The sequence below is a fragment of the Taeniopygia guttata genome, chromosome 7 (genome assembly GCF_048771995.1).
Source record: "Taeniopygia guttata chromosome 7, bTaeGut7.mat, whole genome shotgun sequence".
Classification (NCBI taxonomy): Eukaryota; Metazoa; Chordata; class Aves; order Passeriformes; family Estrildidae; genus Taeniopygia; species Taeniopygia guttata.
The window spans coordinates 20483927-20506262 of NC_133032.1; the positions used below are offsets into that span (position 1 = coordinate 20483927).

The 22336-nt window shown below is 36.4% G+C and overlaps 1 protein-coding gene across 2 annotated transcripts in view; it reads right to left on the minus strand.

Moving 5' to 3' along the window:
* The window catches only part of RAPH1 (Ras association (RalGDS/AF-6) and pleckstrin homology domains 1), an 84212-nt gene that overhangs the window by 52526 nt on the left and 9350 nt on the right, over positions 1–22336 (minus strand). The gene's annotated exons all lie outside the window — the stretch shown is intronic.

Below are 22336 nucleotides of genomic sequence, written 5' to 3' on the forward strand. Positions count from 1 at the left end.
AGGCAGCACAGAAGGTAAATTTCAGATATGTGCTACAGAATGTCCAGAAACACATGAGAACAGATCCCCAGCAAGAGCTACACAAAAATCAATGGTGAGTTGAACAGCTTGATTTAGTCAAGTAATGGGCTACATAGTTACTTGCTACAGAGCTATCAGAAAGCACTAGTTTACATTTTGTAGATTTAAAAATTAACTAAGTGCTACTCTTCAGGAAAAGACAAATCTTGGTCTGTAAGACATCGATGTCCAATATTGCACAGTCAAACTGAAAAGGGATGTTACGAAAAATGATTAAAGGTCATCTCAGAGAAAAAACTGCTCAATCCACTTTTTCTTTTATATGACAGTTTTCATGCAAAAAAAAACCCCAAGATTTAAAAATAGTCTTTTCTTATTATTATTATATATTGCTTTTATTTCATTTTAACTTGATAAAATAGGTCAGAGGAGACTTCAGAGGTGATCTGTAATTCTGAGGTCAGCAGAAGCCCATGTCTCCCATGGATGCAACATACTGCCATCCAGTTGCTCTAGGCAAAGCTCCTTCGGTCTACTACCTGAACTTCTACTTTTGTGGGAGAGCATTTAATGCCTACCTTAAAAGAGGCATTAAATAGCATTAAAGCTAACTTGCCATGGCACACTGCACTGCAAAAACACTGAACAAATTAAATCAATCATCTGAATATCCTTTCTTCCACCACTTGCTTTGAGTACTACACTCTTAAGGAATGAAAGGAAGCACTTTCTAAAATCCAAGAGTGACAATGAAATTATACCAAAAACAATTGTCTTATGTAATATTGCTGCATCCTTCATCAAGACTGCAGCAGTTTTTATATTCTGTAAGCCAGGCATGCTTTCCCCACCAAGACTCCTCTCCATGATGCCTCCTCCAAGTCCTCCCACATACAAAACTGAAGACAGCATAGTAGCAGCAACTCAAACTCTGCCTGAACTTCTGCAAAGCAAACCTAAGCTGTATTTCACTATTATCCCCCTTCAAAGCTTTGCCTTACTATTTCTTAGGCTCTAACATGGACCAGAAATACTATAAACTCAAGACAAAACACATTATACTTAAGGTGACAAGGTCAAACTGCTATAGAAGTGCTCACATAACATTTCTCAATGTCTAGATACATCTGAAGAAAACAATTTTTACTTGAAAGCTAAAGGAAGCTATTAAAAGGGGGCCTTATGAAATATAACTATAAACTAGCAAATCAAATAAATTGAAACCACAATATAAATCACTCAGAGCACAGTATTTACAGAGATTTTACAATTCTAGCCTTTCCCTCTTTGAGCTATTTCTGACATTCACTCTAGATAGATGGACTTGTGTTGCACTGCATTCATTACATGGCACTGTTCATAATTCACCCTTTCATTAAGAGAGAAACTTGCTCTTTTTACTAATATTTCTGAGGATCTAAGCCATGGAAAGCATTCTCAATTTCCCATAAAGTGTTACTTTAGCTATTTTGACTTGGCATCAGAGACACTGTTTTGGTTCCAGTTACTGTGAAGACAGAATTAGCAGCCTAAAGAAAACTTTTACAAGTGAAGTACTGTTATGTGAGCATGTCTGGCACTGAACCCTGTAGTATTTGCCAGCTCCTTGTAGTCCCCACCCAAGCTTCCTAACATCAGCTGCATTTCCTATGAGCCTGTCAACATTTACTTGCAAAAGGCACACAGAGGTTAGTGTCTCGCTTCAGAAACAACTAATATTAAGTCGCAAGTTCTGTGAAAGGAAATCTTAGTACAAGTTCCACAACTGGAAGACATCCCAAAGGACACTAATTAAAGAATTAATTCAATAAATGAGGGCAGAGACAAAATGCTCAGAAAACACTATATGAACTTCTTGGCATAAGACCTCAAAACATTAACCACTTCAAAAAAGAGAGCACATTCCAATTAAAAACTTCAAATTTTCCTTTTTATAGCCTTTTTCTTTCTCACTGTTGTTGATCACAGCAAATATGCACTGCACTTTAACACATTATGATCTAAGTGGGAGTTATCACACGTTCTAAGGATACATCTTTATTTATAACAATAAATAAAACCAGCATAAAAGGTGAGGGATTGTATGCGTTTTGTGTAGTTGGGTTGGAGTTTTTTTCCTTAAAGGAGTCATTTAGAATTGAATTACATGTAAAAAATGGAGAAAGGATGATAGTTCTGGTGTGATGCCTTGAAATCAGCCACTTACATTCCTAAAACATTCACAGGGAAGGAGATTTTAAATAGTTTTTTATTTCTGTCCAGATCGAACCAGATGGCATGCCAAAGTAACTACAGGATTCAAGTTATTTTTCAACACCTCACCTCCTATACTCTCAAAGTGGATGTTGAAGTAGAATATAAAGAAAATGAGCAGCATCATTCTGGGATACCTGGATAAAGTCCGGTATCAACACAGTGTAGTTTTTCAAATGGAAGTGAGGCTTTCTGCACTAAAGTGTGGTCTACGTATAATTTCATTATCCACTATGGACTGTGACAGTCTATTCTGTCTGTCTGAAATGCTATTTAAACAGGCAGACTCATAATCACGCTAAGTCAATTATCTAGTTTCCAAAATAGTTAGTTAGATAGTACCAGATTATGAAAAATTATGGAGGCTTTCATTAGAAGATACCAGTTGTAACATTTAATCATAACCTAGTGTTTTAAATTACAGTGTAAAGAAAGAAAACTCACCAATACTTTAGAGGAATAAAACAGAAACATTTACTCTTTCAAGATAATTTTTATATCCTTAATATGCTAGGACAAGCATGAGATATTAAAACACAGGAGGAAAGATGGAAAGCCTGAGCTTTCTGAGTTTCAGATGTACCATTTCAACATTTTCAAGAAAAGATACCACCAAAGAATTCTGAAACAAAGAAACAGTTTTTGTTATATCAACAGTTTTGGGACAGAGTTATCAGCAGTGTATCTTAAGTATCTTTTACTGAGACCCCAACATGAGGGAAGTGTCTTGCACTGAGACCCCTATCCGGCACACTTGCATGTTGAGACAGTAGTTCCTACCTTAAATCAACCAAGTTGATTGAGACAAATGGATTTTTTACTATGAGGTTAATATAAAAAAGAGTCTCTCCTTACAAAGAAAAAACTGCACTAAAAAAAAGCAGTTGTAAAATAATTAAGTTGCAGGTTTTCTCTGTAACACAATTCATTGATGATGCAAAGACTAAGAGAAAGAAAAATAGAATTCCGAGTTCAACTGGAAACATTAATGTGCATAAAGGGTCAGCAACAAGAATGTGTTCATTCACTATAAGTTCAGTATAGTAACAATTTTGAACTACAGATGCTTAAGTATGTTCAAAATCAACTGACAGCATAAAACCCCAAAATTAAAACATACCATCTTTTGGCCAACTGATGTTTCTACCTCCAACCTTTCTTATTATTTAAATACAAGCTTGCACAAGATTCTGCTTGATCCTGAAAAAAACAATTTGCCTCCTAAAAACAACTACTGAATTTATTACAAAGCTATTTTAGGGATGCAGTAGACAAGACACAAATGTTTGAAACACCATCTCAAGAAATAACTTTTTCTGCATTTTAAAACCTAGCTTCAAGAACTATATAGCATTGGTTTGGGAAATATACTCTCTCTAGACCTCATCTGGACATCCAAGTTTCTTCATTTGTGATCATTCCTGTGTTATAATGCCAATATCCATTCCTGTTAAAAAGCTGTATATGATAGAACACTATACTAATATACTGTATGAGCACATAAGCGCAGAGTGCACACATAAATGCAAGATTCTAGCAGGTTTTCATCTCTAATATTCATTCACCTGACCGCTTAAAGAAACAAGGCTACTTGAACAGAAAAAAACCCTAAAATGCTTTCACAAAACTGCCTGGCAGAGCTCACATCCCTGTTCCATGTTTCTAGACATTTCCATAATTAAAGTAATGGTAAATAATGATAGGTACTTTGAGCACATAGATTCGTTTCTACCACATTAATACTCTGTCCATGTGACAGGGACCAATCAGATCTGGCACGCTTTTCAGTCAGAGATTCTTATGCTATAACTGGCACTAACACTCCTCCTTTAAATTTAATATTGCGGCACACTAAGCCAGTGACAGTGCAGATCACTTGCGTTAATATTTCTGTATTTCTTCTTAATAAGAATAAAGTATTCTGAAAATAATTAATCCTGAAAAAGATATTTGGAGAGGGATTAGAAAGCTATAGGAAGCCCTTTGTGCATTATCTAATGTTCTATAACCCAGTTTATGTTGAAAATAATGTAGATGAAAACCTGAACAAAAGAACATTTGTTTTCTTTAAGCTTCAAATAGCATAGAAATAGCTGAATACATCCCGAGGTTTCTGCAGCACAGACATTCCAATGCCTCTCAAATTCAAAAACTAAGATACAAATCTATCAGCCAAAAAATTCAAATTTTGAATGTTCCACATGAAAAAATCTTATGTCAAGTGAAAGGCTCTTTCAATATGCTATTTTTAGCCAACTTTGAGTTTCTTTTTTTTTTTTTTTTTTTTAACCATGCTTCAGGCAACAGTTTTCCAGACTTGGCACTAACACAACGAGGTGAAAACATACTGAATGTCTGATAAAAGATAAATCTTCAGACACTTCTTGAAATCCTGGACATCAATATATGTTTCACAAAAACCAGTCATATGCCAAGATACTGCAGATATAATTAAGGTGTAAAAAGCATTCATTATTACTGTGACAACCTTGGATTTAAGTCTACTATTTCCTGCTTTTCTTCCCTTACTCCTCAGCTGATGAAGGTGTTTTTCTTCACATCAACACATTATCTGCCACAATTCAACTTATTTGTCCTGTCCAAGTCAACTACATTCCAATTATTAATGAAGGAAGGGACTCAGCATCGCTCTGGAAAATTGTTTTTATTTAATTCCACGCCTATTTTTTTAAAAACTAAGTAATTAGTAGCAATTTGGAAATAGTATTGGCAAAAAAAGGAAACAAATGTTAACACACATGAGTTCTTTAAGCTGTTTTTCAAAATTAAAATAGGTCATTGTACTTCAGCAATAACTACTATTCTTCAAACAGAGGAAGTCAAGAGCAGAATATGCAATGTACAAGATTTATTCAGAGCAACTGGGAGAACAAAGACAATTCCAGAGTACACTGAAAGAGTTTAAAAGCTATGCACAGTCTGAGCATATTTCTTTTCAAGTCTATTTCTCAGACAGTTGGTCTAGACTGCAGAACTCCAGCAAGTCTGAAAACCAGGCACCCTCACCTTATGATCTTATTTTCAGGTTTAGCTGGGAGATGCAAAAGAGAACAGCCCACAATATTCCCTCTTTTGCCCACTCATCCATGCAACATGCAAGAATGTACCTCTGAAACCACAGAAAAGAAATCTGCTGTCTGAAAATGCATGTTTTGAACTGCACAGGCTACAGTTTTAATAAAAGATCATCTAAGGCTGCTGAAAGTAACAGTTATTCAAACATCCACAGCATGATTTCTAATGCTCCTCTTAAAATCGGGCACATGCCTGTACAAGAACTTGCCTTTGCCTCTAGCTGTTTGTATTTCAAGCCCAGTCAAACAACAACTTTTTCTCTAAGCTCATAAAAATATTTTTCTTTACATATAAGTTTGTTATATAAATATTTATAGCACACAAGTGAACACATAACTTACATTTTAACAACTGCTAATGAAGCAATTGTTTGAAAAAGCCACTGGAAGAATAAAAAAATCTTCATCAGATACCAGATCGTAACATCAAAGCAAACTGTCTCACTGCTTCTGGAATCCTCCAAAAGACATCAATGCTGTATACAGCAAACACAGGTTTTCTGAAACTAGGTGCTGTTCATGACAGCACTCTTATCATAACTTCTCACATTCTAATAGACTGTTCAACAACCACTCCCAGAAATTCTAACCAGGAAAGTCAAACATATCACAGTTGCTCCCTGGTCTTCCACAGATTGAATACCTAATCTTTAGAACAAAACAGACATAGATATAATAACTCAGAATTCTTCACTTGAAAGAATCAAGTTCTTTTTGGCTAGCAGCATGAAGAAATAGAAAAATAATTTTCCATATTCACATCCTTTGCAGCTCCCTTTGTATTTAAGTAGAATTTCTACACTCCTGCTCTAAGTTTAGTTGACACTAGCACACACAGTTTCCTGAAATAAACACACTGAAGATACCAGAATGTTTACTTCATCATCTTGACTTCTAGCAGTGGGAGATCATTCTGATGTGCCACAGCAAAACCACCCACCCATCCACCCCTTCTTTGCCTGAAAGCTTTGAGAGATGAAAAGTGCATCAAGTAGAATATTCATAGGGTTGGTTTTTGTTTTTAAGCTGTCTTTATATTGACTCTACCTTTCCATAATTGCAACCTGAAACTCTGAATTATTCCCCAAAGTGTGCCTCCTTGTATACTGGAATACATTTATAAGGTCTCCGTTCCTGTATGATAAGGGAAGCACCAAAATTACATAAATGTCACTACAAGAACCTAACTGCATTTGAAATTTGCGCTGTTGGGAAGGCACACAGTAAAACCTTTATTCCCTCCAATATACCTCAGTGCCTGACTCACATCTAGCCAAACAGATGCTGCCTTAAAAAGAAGGGGCTTTATCAATCATTATATCCCATTTCCTGAAGCAAGATTCCAGCCAGAGTATCCAAGTGGCCATTAAATTAATTCCCATAAAAAGAGCATCCTAGATTACATCTTGTCTCACTGAACAGTCCTTATGAAGACAACCTGAAGACAAGTATTAAAAAAAAAATTTAGATCATAAAAACAAAACTTGCCGTAGCTAAAATATTTTTCAAGTAGAGAGGAAAATAACATTCTGTAAAATAACACTATTTAGTTGCAGAAGCCAACATCTTAGATTTACACTGAGAATTTTCAGTGTATAGCCTGTCTTCAATAGGCAGACGTATACTTAGAAACTACATTAGTGCCAATTTTCCGGAATCTTCATCATGTCGTTATTGTAACGCAAATACTCCTGTAGCATCTCTTTGCATTCAGTTTTACCTTTGGAATGATGCCTAAAAGAGAATAATAAATATGAACAGACTAAGAATAGGTATAAATTTTGCTGTAATATTTGGCCTTATTTACAGATCTCAGGGAATACCCAAATATTTCTGTAGCTGTGGCCCAATAATAACAATCACCAGGCTAACAGCAGCACTTTCCAGATCACCCTGTGCTTGAGAAGAAGCATTAGCCAACCAGTCACTCAAAAATTCACATCTTTTTACAGACCGGTCCATTTTGCATGTAAAGGGTCTTTTTCCACTAGGAATAAATATTGAAAGAAACTAATTTTTACACATACACTAAGTTGTCTTTCAACTGTAAGAAAGCAAAATAAAGCAAGCAACTGTCTACTACCCATAAAAGTTGAAACTGTTATAAATGGTATAAATGACCAATCAAACCAACCATAAGGAAAATGTAAAAAGTCACTTAGGTCACAGGTCAAATTACAATGCAGGTGACAGTACTTCCTCATAAGGCTGAGCTACTCTATGCTTTAGTACAGTTAAAAACTAATAATTTTTGTTCAAGGGACCCTCTCAAAGGTTAAAAATAAGCATTATTCCATTGCTCACTTAAGATACCACAGCAGACACTGGAAACCTGTATGATGTGGGTACTATCTAGACTCAGAAGTACTTGCCAAATCCCTTTCCACAAGGGCCTCGTGACAGTCTATGAAACATGGCTCAAAAAACAGATGAGTAATGCTTTAGCTACGATAAACAACACAGATTGCTTTTATGTCAGGGTATACATTTTTTACACTAACCTCAGCACAAACAGGCTGGAAGGCAACTTAGTTACCTGGTAAGAATAAAGACTACATCGTGAAGAGGTGCATTTCACTATCGCCCGAACTACCATCTCCAGAAAAAAAGGTGAAAAAAAATCAAAACCACAATTGCGTATTTTTCCGAAAATCCACAAATGAATATTTCATACCTCTAAAGAACATAGTTATTTCATTCTTAGCATTTATGAATCACCACATTTTGTTGTTTACAGCTAGCCATGACAAAGCAGCATGACATTAAGACACATCACATAGAAAAATATTGAGGATGAACAGGGGAATAATCTTTTGGCTGAGACATTTCTTTAAGAAGGAGAAAGTATATTCAATTTAGAAGACATCTGATTTACTTTAAACCCACCTCTAACAAACTGAGCAGAAGAACACTGCCATAAACCAAAAATAAACACATTTAAACAGGCTACCCCAGCTCATCTAGTTTTATATTTTAAGCCACTAATAACACCAGATTTAAGTACTGCAATAGGCAGTCAACTTTCATTCTCCAACTTCATAGCAAACTGTAAGGAGAGACATAAAGTCCCCTCTATCCCTGTCACTCTTTTGCATCACCAACTTCTGCACAGAAGGACGTGTGTTTATTGAAGTATGAGAGGTAGATGAGGGGAGGGAAAAAAGAGGAAGTACATGCTCCACCACGAGGTTACCATGAGAAATGGAATTACTATGTAAGGAGAGGTTTTTCCATGCAAGAGCTGAGTCTTGTGGAAAGCTTGGAAGGACTGCATTGAGGAAGCAGAGCTGAGAGAGAAGAGCTCGAGAGAACCTTGTACATCTAGAAGAGTGATATGTGGCTCTGGACAGAGATGAGAGTCCCAGCAGTCAAAACTGGAAGGAAAGGCTGGAAGTCAGCAGGAACGGGGTAACTTTTTATGAAAGGAAAGAGGAGGGAATTACGTGGCAGTAAATTAGCACTGCTCACTAGTGGTGTGAGGCATATAGGCTGAAAGGGTCCCTGCACACAATGGGACTTGGCAGCAACTATGTGGCATGAAAAGGAGAAACTACAGACAAGTTCTTCATGATATGGCTATAGGTGGAAAAATATGTTTGTCAACATCAAAACTGCAAGAGAATTACTGCTTCGAGAGAGTATGTTATCAGCATCTTCCCTTGGGTCTTGCAGGTGATTAAGTAAAATTTCAGGTACCCGTAAGACTCATATGCAATAGTAAAGAAATAGAAAGCCAACATCCTGCTGCATGAACTTCAATTCACCATTCTCCGTTGCGATATTTTAAGAATCCAAGTTGTATTTTGAGAATTCCACCAGATGAGAAAAAAAAAAAAAAACAAAACCAAAAAACACCCGAAGAAGTCCTACACTTGCTCAATTCTTCTTGTTTTTCTCCTCAAAAGTAAAAGAGAAGTCATTCCAGAAGTGAAGTCAATCACAAAGCAGTTTTTGAGTGACACCTGGTTGAGCAAGATGCCAAAGCTGGATGCCACTCCATTTTTCTCTAGAAAAACCTGCACAAATTCCTGAAGAAGAGAAAGCTTTGAGCACATTTAGAAAGACATGCTCATCACTGATAAAAGCTGAAAATACAACTTAATTCTTATTTGTCATTTTAGCAGAATGTCACTGAAGAACTCTCTCCAGAGCTTCTGACCTGTCCTCCCAAAAACAACCTCTACAAAAGAAAACAAAATAACACCCCACCCCCAAAAATTAAATCAAACAAAAAACTCAGAGAAAATTGACAATAGTTCTCCCAACATTTTTTTTTCTTGTTAATACTTTCTTCTCTTGGGATTTTTCTTCTACTATTAATTCAACATCCTTTCTCTCAAGGGTGGTTTAATGATCATAAAGCAAGAAGTCCACACAATAGCTCAAACCAGTATCAGCAACTGGAGGTACAGAGCTATGAAATTTGTCACACACTGCCAACAGGAACCTAAATGTTGCCTACTGTGAGCACTGACCTTAATCTCTAGTTTATAAGCCTTCTGAAACTAATTAAAAATTTTTAAAATTAATTTTGTCTACTTAAGATATTCTCTAAAGATATATGTTCATACTGAAAAGCTGCATTACTTCAGTTTCTAAATAGATCTTGGCACCAGAAAGCAAGGGAGGGAAGCAGGGAGAAACATTAGAACTGGGTACCACTCCCTGGAAAAAAAGTATTTAAAGCAAGAAAGCAGCCTCAACATAAAGAAGTTCTGCTATGTCAAACGTTAGAGAAGTCTAAAAGACAGTTAATACCAACTGATGCATACCAAAAGACTTAATCCTGAGGCAATTAAATTCTAGATAAAGACCAAATGTAAATATTTAACACAGAATCAATGTTTTAAAGTACACATTCCTGACAAAGTAAGGAAATTACCTTCCATAGCAAAAAGGAAAAAAATACAAGTGTATTTATGCCACAAGTGTAAGTTATGCCACTGAGGAAGCAAACATGAAATTTCTGTACAGTAAAAGAATCACGGAAGATGGGGCTGACAGCTGGGTTTTGTTAAAGGAGGACTTTAAACAGAAGTATTTAAACTCATGGGATTAGGCCAGCATTCCTAAGACATGCTGTTCAGATCTTAAGCTGCAGAGACCTTGTCTAAGCAGCTCAGCAAATGAGTCACATAAACAACTACTGTAAACTCTGCTGCCACCACACTTGGTAGCTTTGTGAATGAAGCTTTTCTTGCATATGAAAACTAAAGACAGAGTGTTTTGCTACTGGAACGGGGAGCAGTGGGGAGAAGGAGGAAATAGCCAAGTAAATCAGCAGACTCCATACTGCCACTTAAGATTTTAAGTTTCAAATTTTCTTCCTAAAAATTATCTTTCCTCAAACACTTAAAATAATTTTTAATTCAGTAATTATTTGTTTTAATTCAGTGAAATTTTAATTCTGATTTTTAATTCAGTGAAGGATAATCCTGAACAGGTGGCTCAGAGCAGCTATTATGCACACAGATACATATATGCAGTGCATTATGTTTCACTTTATGTTTTACTTACAAGCATGCTTGGAAATTCTGTCACTTAGTATTCAATTATTCATATTTCCTACCCAAGTCTGATGCTGTGGTAAAGGTAGGGCAGATTTGGATGAAAAGAAAAAACAACAGCATAGGTTGACTAAAATAATCTTAATGTTTACAAAAAATGTTTTTAAAAGTAACACTTGTTAGATCAGATTGATACAAAGGCATCTTAAAGTAACACATGAACTTGGTTTATGTCTAACTTTCTAGTTTTAAAATATAACAAAAATGAATGAGCGTTTTTCAACATCAGGACTTCTAAGCAGGGGTCACACTGACTGACAAATACTATATACTACTCTCATTTCCATGCTGAGAGACACAAATTCAGAGAGACAGGAATGAAATACTTCATGTCAGCCAGAGAGGCTCTCCTCCACCACACTGGATTTGGAACATGCTACAAATTGAGAAGCTACAGGTGAAGACAACTTACCTATTTCTCAAGACAGACAGGGGAGTAACTTTCAAAATCATTTCCACATTCAAGTTTCCCATGAAAAGCAAAGCTGGGAGCAGTCTCTGTGACATACCAAAAGTAGCAGATCATTTGTGTTTTCCCCTCCAGAAACAAATTCACCTGGAAACACACACTGGACTGTGCTTACCCCAGAGTTTCAGTCACATAGGAAAGGAGGGGCTGCAGCACATTCTTCCTCCTTTTTCCTTCCTGTCCTCTCCTTGAATAAATATACCATCTGTTCAGATGAAGAAGCTGAGCATCAAAATGTTACAGCACTTCCAATAGCAAATCCTTGCATTTGCCCTATTTTTAGAAACATGCCAATGGCAAAGGACCTCCTACCTCCTGCATTGCTCTGCAGGATCAATGCAAATATACCCCCAACTATTATCAGCTGAGTAAATCTACACATGCTTTTTAGCAATGCATTTGTGAAATTCAGTGAATTTCTTATTGTCATCAGCATTTAAGTGCTGCAGAATATTAAAAACAAACAAACAACCCCCCCACAACATGTTTTGGATGGAGCTTTTCTTTGCATTTGGAAAACACTGCACAACTGGCTCAGAAGCAATAAAATTGTTAAGTTATCTTTCTCACTATTCCAGGGTAAACTTTCTACAGTAGTTTTCAAAGGAGTTTTTGGAAAAAAGTCTTTACAAACTTTCCTCGTATTTTCTTATTTTGTTTTAACCTCTCACTCCTCTAGTTTAAAACAACAACTTATACATTAAAGCTTAAGCCAGTCTAACACCTCCTTACTGTTATGAAGAGGAAGAAATCTCTTTCCATCCATTTGCATGTTGCTCCAGAATATCACCGAGCCTGCTCAACCTTCTAAACTATCAGAAAACCCACTGAACACTCCAAATACCAAAGGTGTTTACGACCTTGCTGAGGTCACAAGCAGCAACTTTCTTTTTGGGTTCATACCAGACAGCTGGGAGAAGGGACAGGGAAACAAACAAGTGGGACTTCTCCTTCATGGAAGCATCAAGTTCACCTGTAACAGGCTCACCTGTAACCTGCAACTCCACTTCTAGCTCAGAGTGTACTGTAAGATTCAACATTTGTTTTATGTTCTTAAGCTCATAATAAACAGAAAAGCCTATCTTTGCCATTAATATAGAGAAATTTTCAAATGCTACCTGCTGTAGAGCACATGCAATCACATATGTATGACACTGAAAAACCAGGATAGTTTTGCTGAATTTGTATTTATGTTAAAATTGGATCCATTTTACCAAATGAGTAAAATGACAAGTCTTTACTTTCTCCACAGACCTGTTTAAAGCTTGTACTTTTTATTACAAGCATTTAATATTTCAGTACTTTTCAGATATCAAGTTAATCCCTAGAGAAGACTACATTTAAACAGAAGTAGGAACAAGGAAAAAAACCACAAAGCACTACCATCCATAAATACATTTATAATTCTGAATTCAGAAAGCTTCCAGTTTAAAATCTGTATCACTGAGGCATAGGATATGAAAACATAGCATGCCCATGCCATTAACTTTCAAATTAGTGTCTAAACACAAAAATAGCATCTTACCTTTTGCACTTTTCTATTTAATGCTTACAAGCACAGGTCAGACATTTCTGCAAACTAAAAATTTATTCCACAAGCACAGAACCTAGCTTGTATCTGTGGAATTGTCTCAGAACCAACACAAAGGCAACATATCTGCTTGAAAATATGTCTGTATAGATACATGTAATTAAAAAATATATTATTTATACAATAAAAGTCTTGTCAATGTAAGCAAATCATTAAAGTAGTCTCTAGGTATTTATAACATTTTCATGTTTGTGCATGAAGGCACAGCTCTGTTAAAAATCATCACAGAACTGATGACACAAAGGTACAATTGAATAGCTGTTGCAACACTAATTCCACTAAACAGTACATTTGGAAGGGGCTTACAGTTTACCAGGCCTGTCTTTGTAGTGCTGTTTTCCCAAGCCAGCAGGAACAAACAAGACATCCTTCCCTTGGATGCAAACATTCCTTTGCCACATGAAAAGGTATGAAGTGGCAGGAAGCTGCACCAGGGGCAGTTCAGATTGAACATTCTTCACTGATGGTTGGGCACTGGAAGAGGCTCCCCAGGGGCATGGTCACAGCACCAAGCCTGCCAGAGTTCAAGGAGCACCTGGATGATGCTCTTAAGCCATGTCATATGGTTTTGGTTTAGGCAGTCCTGTAAGGAACAGAGAGTTGGACTCGAGGATCCTTACTGGGTCCCTTCCAACTTGAGATAAACTGTGATTCTATGAATATCTCCTTTGGATGCAGCTACAACTGTGCAGTTTACTACTAAGTGCATGAAGTTAAAGCCACTTCAATTCCTTGTAGTCTGAACCATACATATTAACTATCTGACAGAGGCTGCTTCTCCTGGCAGCATAATAAATATTCTGCAGCCTTCATACAAAAATGATTACATCATCATACTCGAGTTTATTTTTGTATTAATTTTGTATGGCTTCATTCAGATGAGTATCCACAATCAGCTGGTACCACCAGCACCCAGCTGAGCGCCTCTGAGTCCAGTAAGCAATGAGAAATGGGGTGATCAGCTTCAGGCAGAAGCAACAGAGCACCCTTCCTCCTACACTTTTTCATAGCCCTCCAGACTACACCATGTGCTTTTGAACCCCTTACATGCCAGTAAAACTCCATCTGGGTTGGGGGGAGTGGGGAAGCAGGAGGTAGAGCATGAAAGGTTAATACTATACTGTAATGTTTTTAAAAAGAGCTAAATGCAAATTCTTTCTTAAGAATACTGGGATCAGTCATAATTCCAGGCAAGGAATAGTAAGGGCTCATAAAATTCTGTGAAATGACCAGAAAGTGAAAGTGCCAAACTAAGCCTGGAGTAACTCGGGCAAAGTAAATTTTTTTAAATCTTTTCACCACATTGCCAGAGGCAAGACTGCAAAATTCCTTTGGAATTACACTTTCAAAGTATCTTCTGCTACACCTTTACTTGGTGTAAAAAGTGCCACAAGAACCCTGCTACTCTGCCGTACATCCCTAATACCTTACTTCTACGTCTTTCAATAGAACTCTAATTGTAACTACACCAAATTTTTCTTTTTCAATGTTTGGAATTATTTTTTTCTTACAGAAAGATGAAGAAAGAGCCTTATATTCTGCTTTCTGGAAAAGGGAGAATGACTACGTTCCACTGTCCTTCTCTGGCAGAGACATATCTCTCTAGGATAGTCTTAAAGTTTTCCTAATCCAAAAGGTATCTTAGAAATTTTTGGTTTCAAAAAATACCGAGCTCAGTAATCAAAGCTACCAATCAACTGTACTCTTGGCTATGGCTAGAGTTCCTCAAGATACTCTGCACAAACAGCTTGTTGTTGTTGAAATCATCTGGCTCTAAAGAGCATGACTAAATATATATATATATTTATTATTACTGTTATACCAGTCAGAGTCCAACACATTTCAGAACATTTCAAGCCACAGTTTGTCAAGAAATAAATGTTTCTGCTTTTTTTGTTGTTACATCTTATTATCAGATGTTATTGAGGCTGAATCTTTCTTGAACTCAATGGGAAAATGCGAAGTTTGCAGGAAGTCTAAAGAGATTACTTTTTAACTAGCCAGACATTTTATTAATCTTTCCCTGATAGAAATGTAATGATATTACCAAGACATTGCTTAAACAACAAAAATTAACAAAACATAATACCTTTTACAGACACTGATACTACAAGACTGTTAAAAAAACCCAAAATTTATGTAGATGTTATATTACTACTAACACACACTATTTCAGTTTTTCCTATAGAACATAAAAACTCATGAAAACATGAAAACAGTTAGATATAATTTCAAGCATTAAAATTTAGTTAGAAAACCAGGGTTAAAAATGAGCTTAATACCATATTTTATACTGAGTTTGCATCATGCACCAAGAGCCATGCCTCTTCCTAAGGCACATACAACCTCAGTTTACATCATTGGTGCAGCCAGGCTCAGTTCCTTTCCAAAATACTTAAGCCTGTGTCCACAAGGCTGATCACCAGTGCTGTCATTTCCTTCAGTGTAATTCGGAAAGCAGCAGGAAATGTGGCTCACAACAAACGCAGGAATACCGGACATACACAAACAAACCAGAACCTACTGTCCACTTAGTGAACACCTCCAGTCATTAATTCTCACAGCTGAGTTTTCTGCTATATAAAACCAGGACAAACTCTTATTCTAGACATAGATTCTTTTGGCAGGACTATGGGAGGAGGTTCTATCTAGCTCACAGAAAATTAGGTCACCCATTTTATAAGCAAATATAAACTGCATATTGAAGTCTGTAAGCATTTCATAGATACTCTCACTCAACAGAAATTTGGAAGAGATTTATCACAAATTCTGCATAGAGCTAGAATAATTGCACACGCAGGAGGAAGTTCATATTTACAATCTTAGTCAAACAAGGAAAACATTATATCATCTTAGCAGCTGTGTAAGAATTTGGCAAGCCTCTGAGTAAAGTTTTTTTCTGAACATCCCAAAAGAACAATTATTTTTGTTTCCTGGAACATATCATCTTTGGTATAAAGACCTCTCTAAGGATTCAGCCAGATGAATAAACTACAGAATACAACACTGAAAGTGGAACGTGTACCACAATGACAATTTTTATTGCTAAAGCAGCTGAGTTGACCACACTGTATAAGGAATGTAATTTGTGACACTAGAAATGCTAATTATTTGGACCACGTTCACATCTTCATAAGGACAAGGGCTGGCAAGAAAGAACTGATGTGGCATTAATTTGCTGTAACCCAAATGAGGCAAAAAGCAGCAAGAGTAGCTATTTAAAATGTAGGTGACAGTGATTAGTTAAAAAGCAATGTAACAATTAATCTCTTAATTCAGTACCACCTCAATATTTAAAATTAAAATAATTTTCTAATTGTGTTTGTCTACTGCTCTATGAAAAACTTTATGAAGATGCAGGAGTTTGTCGCACATCCCATTAGCCCACAGTCTCATTTCCTTGATTGCTAACAGTACAGTGTGAAGTGGCTGGAAGATTTTTATAGTCTCATTTTTTGTAGAAAAAATTTTACACTTGACTCTTAGCTCTCTATCTCACACTGAATGAAATCTAAGCAGCAGCACCATGAAAGGATTTACAATGAAGCTTAAAAAAGAAGAATTATTTTGTAGCTTTTATAAATTTTTCTATCTTCCTTCAGACCTTTAAATGCCCATTCAGGTCTAAGTCTTGCTGGCACCTTCTTCTTATTACCTTTCAAAGGATTTATAAAGTTTTGCTGATAGCAGCTACAGCCTAGCATACTCTGAAGGGCCAGCTTGTTACAAATCAGAACAGGTTTAAAAGCCAAAAAAGAAAATAAAAAGTCATTTTTGTAGAGTTATAAATTTCATTCTACAGGGAGTTTTCTGCACATTCTCCAACCCAACACATCTATCCAGTAAAAGTAGCTTATAACTACTAAAACATATAGCTGAATTCCTTGTGTATATTTATTTATGAGTAACTTATGCCAGGGTCCAGACTGTAAAGAAATGTTGCATTTGACAGTGCCACTCATCTGTTTCCACCAGCAGGAGGGAAGCATCAGAAAATATTGGTGGGGACCTTCATCCATCTTCGTTCTTCAGAAATGGAGATGGTATTCCATCGCAAAAATGAAGCGCTACTGCTCTTCCTATTAAATCATCACCTTCTTCTTGCCCCTTTTCCTCCACAAGAAGCATGTGAAGTGTATTCATACAGGTCAGGGTAACTTGCCGTGTTCATTTACACTGCAGCAAGCAGTTCCCTTACTAACTCTAGAACATGGAAGAGGGATGGGTAGAAAACATGGTCCAGTTGCCAGAAATGAAGCTCTTTTGTCATATTTGCCATGACATTAATCTCCCCTCTCCTTCTATTCAGTAGTAGAAACATAATTAAAACTAACAAAACCTTTTCATTCCTGACTGTAAGAATAAACAAGGATCTTTTTAAAAAGCTGGAAAATTAGGGCAAGGTAAAACAGCTCTTCAACTGGTAAGACACATCAATAAAGCCAACAAACAATGAAACCTAATTTTACAATGAGTAGTCTAACTTCAGTAAAACATGATCTGAATGATTCTGATTCTATGTCTGGCATCCAAGAACACTTTCATCAATGCTTTTCAGGGAGACTTCTAGTAATGTGATAGGAATAGTGCCACATTAGACTTCAGATGTAAATCTTTAATGAGAAAATATTTTTTTCAGACCACAGCCTGATAAAAAAAAGTTGGCTGTTTCTAGCATAAAGGAGGGAAGTTATGTTTGGGCCTTTAAAATAAACTAATAGATGACCATAAGAGACACCCAGAAACAGACAAGACATTTGAATTTTCATAGCACATAGGTGTATTAGGAAACAAGAAACTGAATTACATTACTGGTGACTCAGTGGCTGAAAAGATTTTACATAAGTCAAAGCAACAGTTTTTTAAACAGGTGACATGCTCACAAGCCATTTTATAATAACATAAATACATCTACACCATCTCAGTTAGGTATCTAGGCTCAAAAAGCAGAGTGCATGTAGCCTCTATATACATTTGTGCAGAATGGAAGATCGAGAAGTTAATGGCCTAATGGATTTGCAGGCTGGGGTGGGACAAAAATCAGACTTAAAAGCAGATCAAGGACAACCCAAATGTTTAATAAAGTACAAAGGAAAAGGTAGGTTTTACTTATAAATAACCCTATGCTTTTTGACACTACTATGTAAAATATTTCAGATGCTGTATCCAAAATAACCTCAGGGTACAAATCATGAAAACGACCAAACAAAAAATAGTTAACAATGTTATGAATTACACAGAAATCATCCAGAATTTCAGTTCACAGGTCATGCTGTATAAAAATAAGATGAAAGATACTAATAAAACAGTTTAAAAAGTGACTAATTCCAATCTCTTCATTATGGTACTGGAGATTCCTTTATGCAAAGCTCCCATATACGTATAAATACATCATCACTCCCCTCTCATACTCAAGTACAGAGTGAAGCAGGAAGACTCTCCTTCCCTGCAGAAGAAAAAGGTTAAAATTAAACTATCTGTAGGGCGCAGCAGACAATCCAAGCAACTTGTATATGCAAAGTCAGAAAGTCCAAGTTTCTCTACATAAATCTTCTGATTAATCTTAAGCAAGGACAGTCTTTTTTTTGGCAAGAGGAAGTGGCAGCAGAAAGAAGAAAGTGTTAAGAAGTCAAGAAAGGTTTGTGAATTTGGGACAGGACAGTGTTACACACATACAAAAGACAGCAGATACTATTTAAATAATAATTTTACAAGTCAAAGACTGGAAGGAAGACCTCCGCGCTTCGTCTTAAAGAAGCCAAGAGACCACAAACAAACACCAAAAAAACTCCAACCACATGACTCTCCGCCGCTTTACAAATAAAGGAAAGCAAATAAGTTAAGTTCAGTTTCTTAGGAAAAACATGCCCAAAAATCAGTGGAACAAAGTTGGGAATGGTTTCCACATACTACTGTTGTCGCAATGCTAAACACTGCAAGAATGCATTCCTAGTACTCAATGCTATCATTTTCTAGCTGTAAATGTATTAAAGAGTTCATAAGTCAGAAAATAACCCTTTTATTTACACCAATATACTTTTTGCACACTTTCTCATAAACAGCACTAATAAAGAGGTACATAGTATTACCAGCAGATTCCACTACTATAGTTCTCAAATACTTAAGCCCCACTGAAGACTTTAAGACATAGTTAGATTTTAGGGTTGGTTTGGGCTTTTTTTTTTTTTACTGAACTATTTATACACAAGGTAGATTTTATTGTGCTGGTGAAGCTGAAACAACTTCTGTTTTCATACAGCTGGATTTAACACTCAACTGAAAACACTCATTTGCATTTAACAGAAATCTTGTAACACCCTTTGAAGGATGATACATAGAAATAGAATATATAAGGAAGCAATTACCTGGGCAATTTCCCCATAATATCAAAGAAAGTCTTAAAAACAATTCTATTTTACTAAACTTAGAGAAAGCCAAAGGTATGGATCATGTTGTTTTGCTGTCCTTTTATTGTTCAACAGAATTCTAGAATCTTAACCTCACATTCTGATACTTACTGTCTGATGACAGCAGTATAGCAATATAACTGTGACCAGTGAAAAGTTGGCGCAATAACCACTCATTGAAAGGCTGGCCATGAACAAACGTACATGGCAATTTTAGTCAAGCAACTAGCCAAAACTCGTTATTTAATGGACAGTAGCTAGAACAATCAGCAGCAAATGACTCACCAACGAGGTGCTACTATGCTATAAGTAGCATTTGCTCTGCCAGAGCTGCCAGTGGACTTTCATGCCTGGCTGTGGTCCCATGGCAATACCACTGAGAATGCCTACCAGGAATCCATGCCTGACTGTCAGCACTGTTTCAATGGCACTGTCTCTTTCTATTCAATGCAACCACTTACGAGCTCTGGAAACAAAACAGCTCAACCACAAGCCAGAGCGTGCCCCACAACATCATTCAAGAAGCAATACCTGTAAAAACCAAATGGGATGCATTCTAAGACCTTGTTTGTTCCTGGTCTCAAATAGTCATCTGATGTCACAACCTTCTCTCCGAAGAAAACCACTAAAAAAGCAATACATCTGTGGAATCATTCACAGTCTTTGTGATAAGTAGTAAGGTCAATTCTAGCAGCACCTTTTACCAGCTCTATTATTCCTAACAATTAAAAAACCCTATTTTAAAAAATTCAATCAAGTCACAGAAACCAAGTTCTCAGCCTCTTTTTCAATTCCTCTGCATCATCTAAGAACCCACCCCCCAGCTGAGGAGAATATGCACACAGCACAGGACTAACACAACTTATAAATACTATCCAACCTCCAACCATGTGCATTTTGAGTTGGGGAATACCAAGACAAATATCCTGCCCAGTTCTCAGCGGACAGAGTATCTCCTGTGGGACAGTTCTAGCCAACAACATCTGAGAACATGCCTACAAACATAAACCCGAGTGCAGGAAGGAACGCGGCGCAGAAAAAGTATTTTTCTACCTATCCAGTTCCAAATCAAGGATTTCAAAAATAAACATTCCAAGATCAATTCCCAAAAAGAGGACAAGAGAGCTACACAGACAATTTTCAAAACTACTCATTGTTTGCCCCTCCAACAAAGAACTAGAAGACCATAAGAAGGAAAAAAAGATGAATGTAACAAGAGAGCAGAAAAATATTTCAAAGATGACAAGGACAGCATTTAATCCATAATATAAGGCTTCCTCTGTGGCAGACCTAACTTCCTCTTTTAAATAATGTCCTGTTCCTCAGGACACTATAAGAGCTCAGCAACAGAGAGGGCACAAATCGATTTGCTACAGAATACAAAGCCATGGATATTATTTCAGTGCTTATTCTGATCCCCTAAAAGTAATAGAGTTGGCTACAAACATACTTTCTAAATACAATCTATAAAATATATTGGCAGTACAGTGGCAATAAAAAGATGAAAACTGCATAGTTATCTACCTGTATGCCATTAAATATCAGGCTTCTGTATGCATATCTAATGACAGAAAGATAATCACTATTTGCTACCATTTAAATACAAGCCTCAAACCATACATTCAAACTAGCTCCACATAGCTACACAGATGATTCTTGATGCACACGAAACCAGACTGCTGCTACCCTCCCTAGGGAAATGTTACCCATTACATTATGGATGCAAGCAGAACTTCAGAAATTATGGCAGAAATATTAAGTAAACTAAGAGTGCCTTTTACTGGACCTTCAATTACCTCATAGAGTTGTGCTCTTAAGTGTAATAGACGACTCCATCACAATATTACATCTCTCTACAATGAGTCATGCCAGGCAAAATTTTAAATTTTCTTTTCAGGAAGTGAACTAATTATATAATAATTTAAATAGTTAACCATCCACATATTCCAAATTCTACTAAAAAAACAAAACAACTGCATATTCTATTTACCACAATTTCAAACAATGGCTATTACTGCACTCCAAAAACTTTGATACCTCACTATGAGTGTCTTGAAATAAACAGACATAATAAAAGGCAATGATTTATGATGCACAGTGTCCAGATACTAAATATTTAGTCATACTGAAAAAGAAGAAAAGCCCTGCTTTTGAATATATGTAAGTTCAATATTCCTGTCAATAATACTGCCTGAATCATGCTAAAATACCAAGAGTTCATCACAATCCAGAAAGAAGTCATTTTAGGAATGAAGAAGCAGCTGCTGAATCTATCAGTAGGCTCTGCCTCCTCAAGTCTTACAGGCACTTCATAATATAGTGAAGGCATGCGCAGTTGTAAACTCAAATATTTAAATCTGCACTGCAAGGCAAAAAGAATGCAGACAACATAAGGCCAGCTGCAATTTTTACACTTTCATAAGAGAACAACTGATCTTTTGTCTTGCTTTTCAACTCACTCTAAAATAGAAAAAAAAAAGTATTTAGGCAGCTTTAACTAGAACAATGTATTACACAAGATACATCAATATCTTGTAGCATTTTATCATGTTTCATCAGATCATGTGTATAGAAATGTTGTTCTCAAATGCACACAGCCTGTCAAAAGTTGTATTATGGAACATGCCAGATTCTTAGAAGAACCTTATCTCATAAAGTTAATAATGAGCATTACCACACAAAAACAAATAAAAAAAAATGGTCTCCTAGTTTCAGGTGATGTACATTCTAAACAAAAGGAAGACCGTGTAGCTTCAGGATTAGAAATGCAACCTCAGATGGGGTTACAATAACTTATACAAATAAAAACACTAAAGAGTGTTTGGAAGACATTGCTTTAAAGCACATTCTCCTGTTTTGTAAATACTGTCCTATTTTACTACTGGTTCTTTTACATTAAAGTGTAAAAAGACAGAAGGCTGGCCCATGGTCAC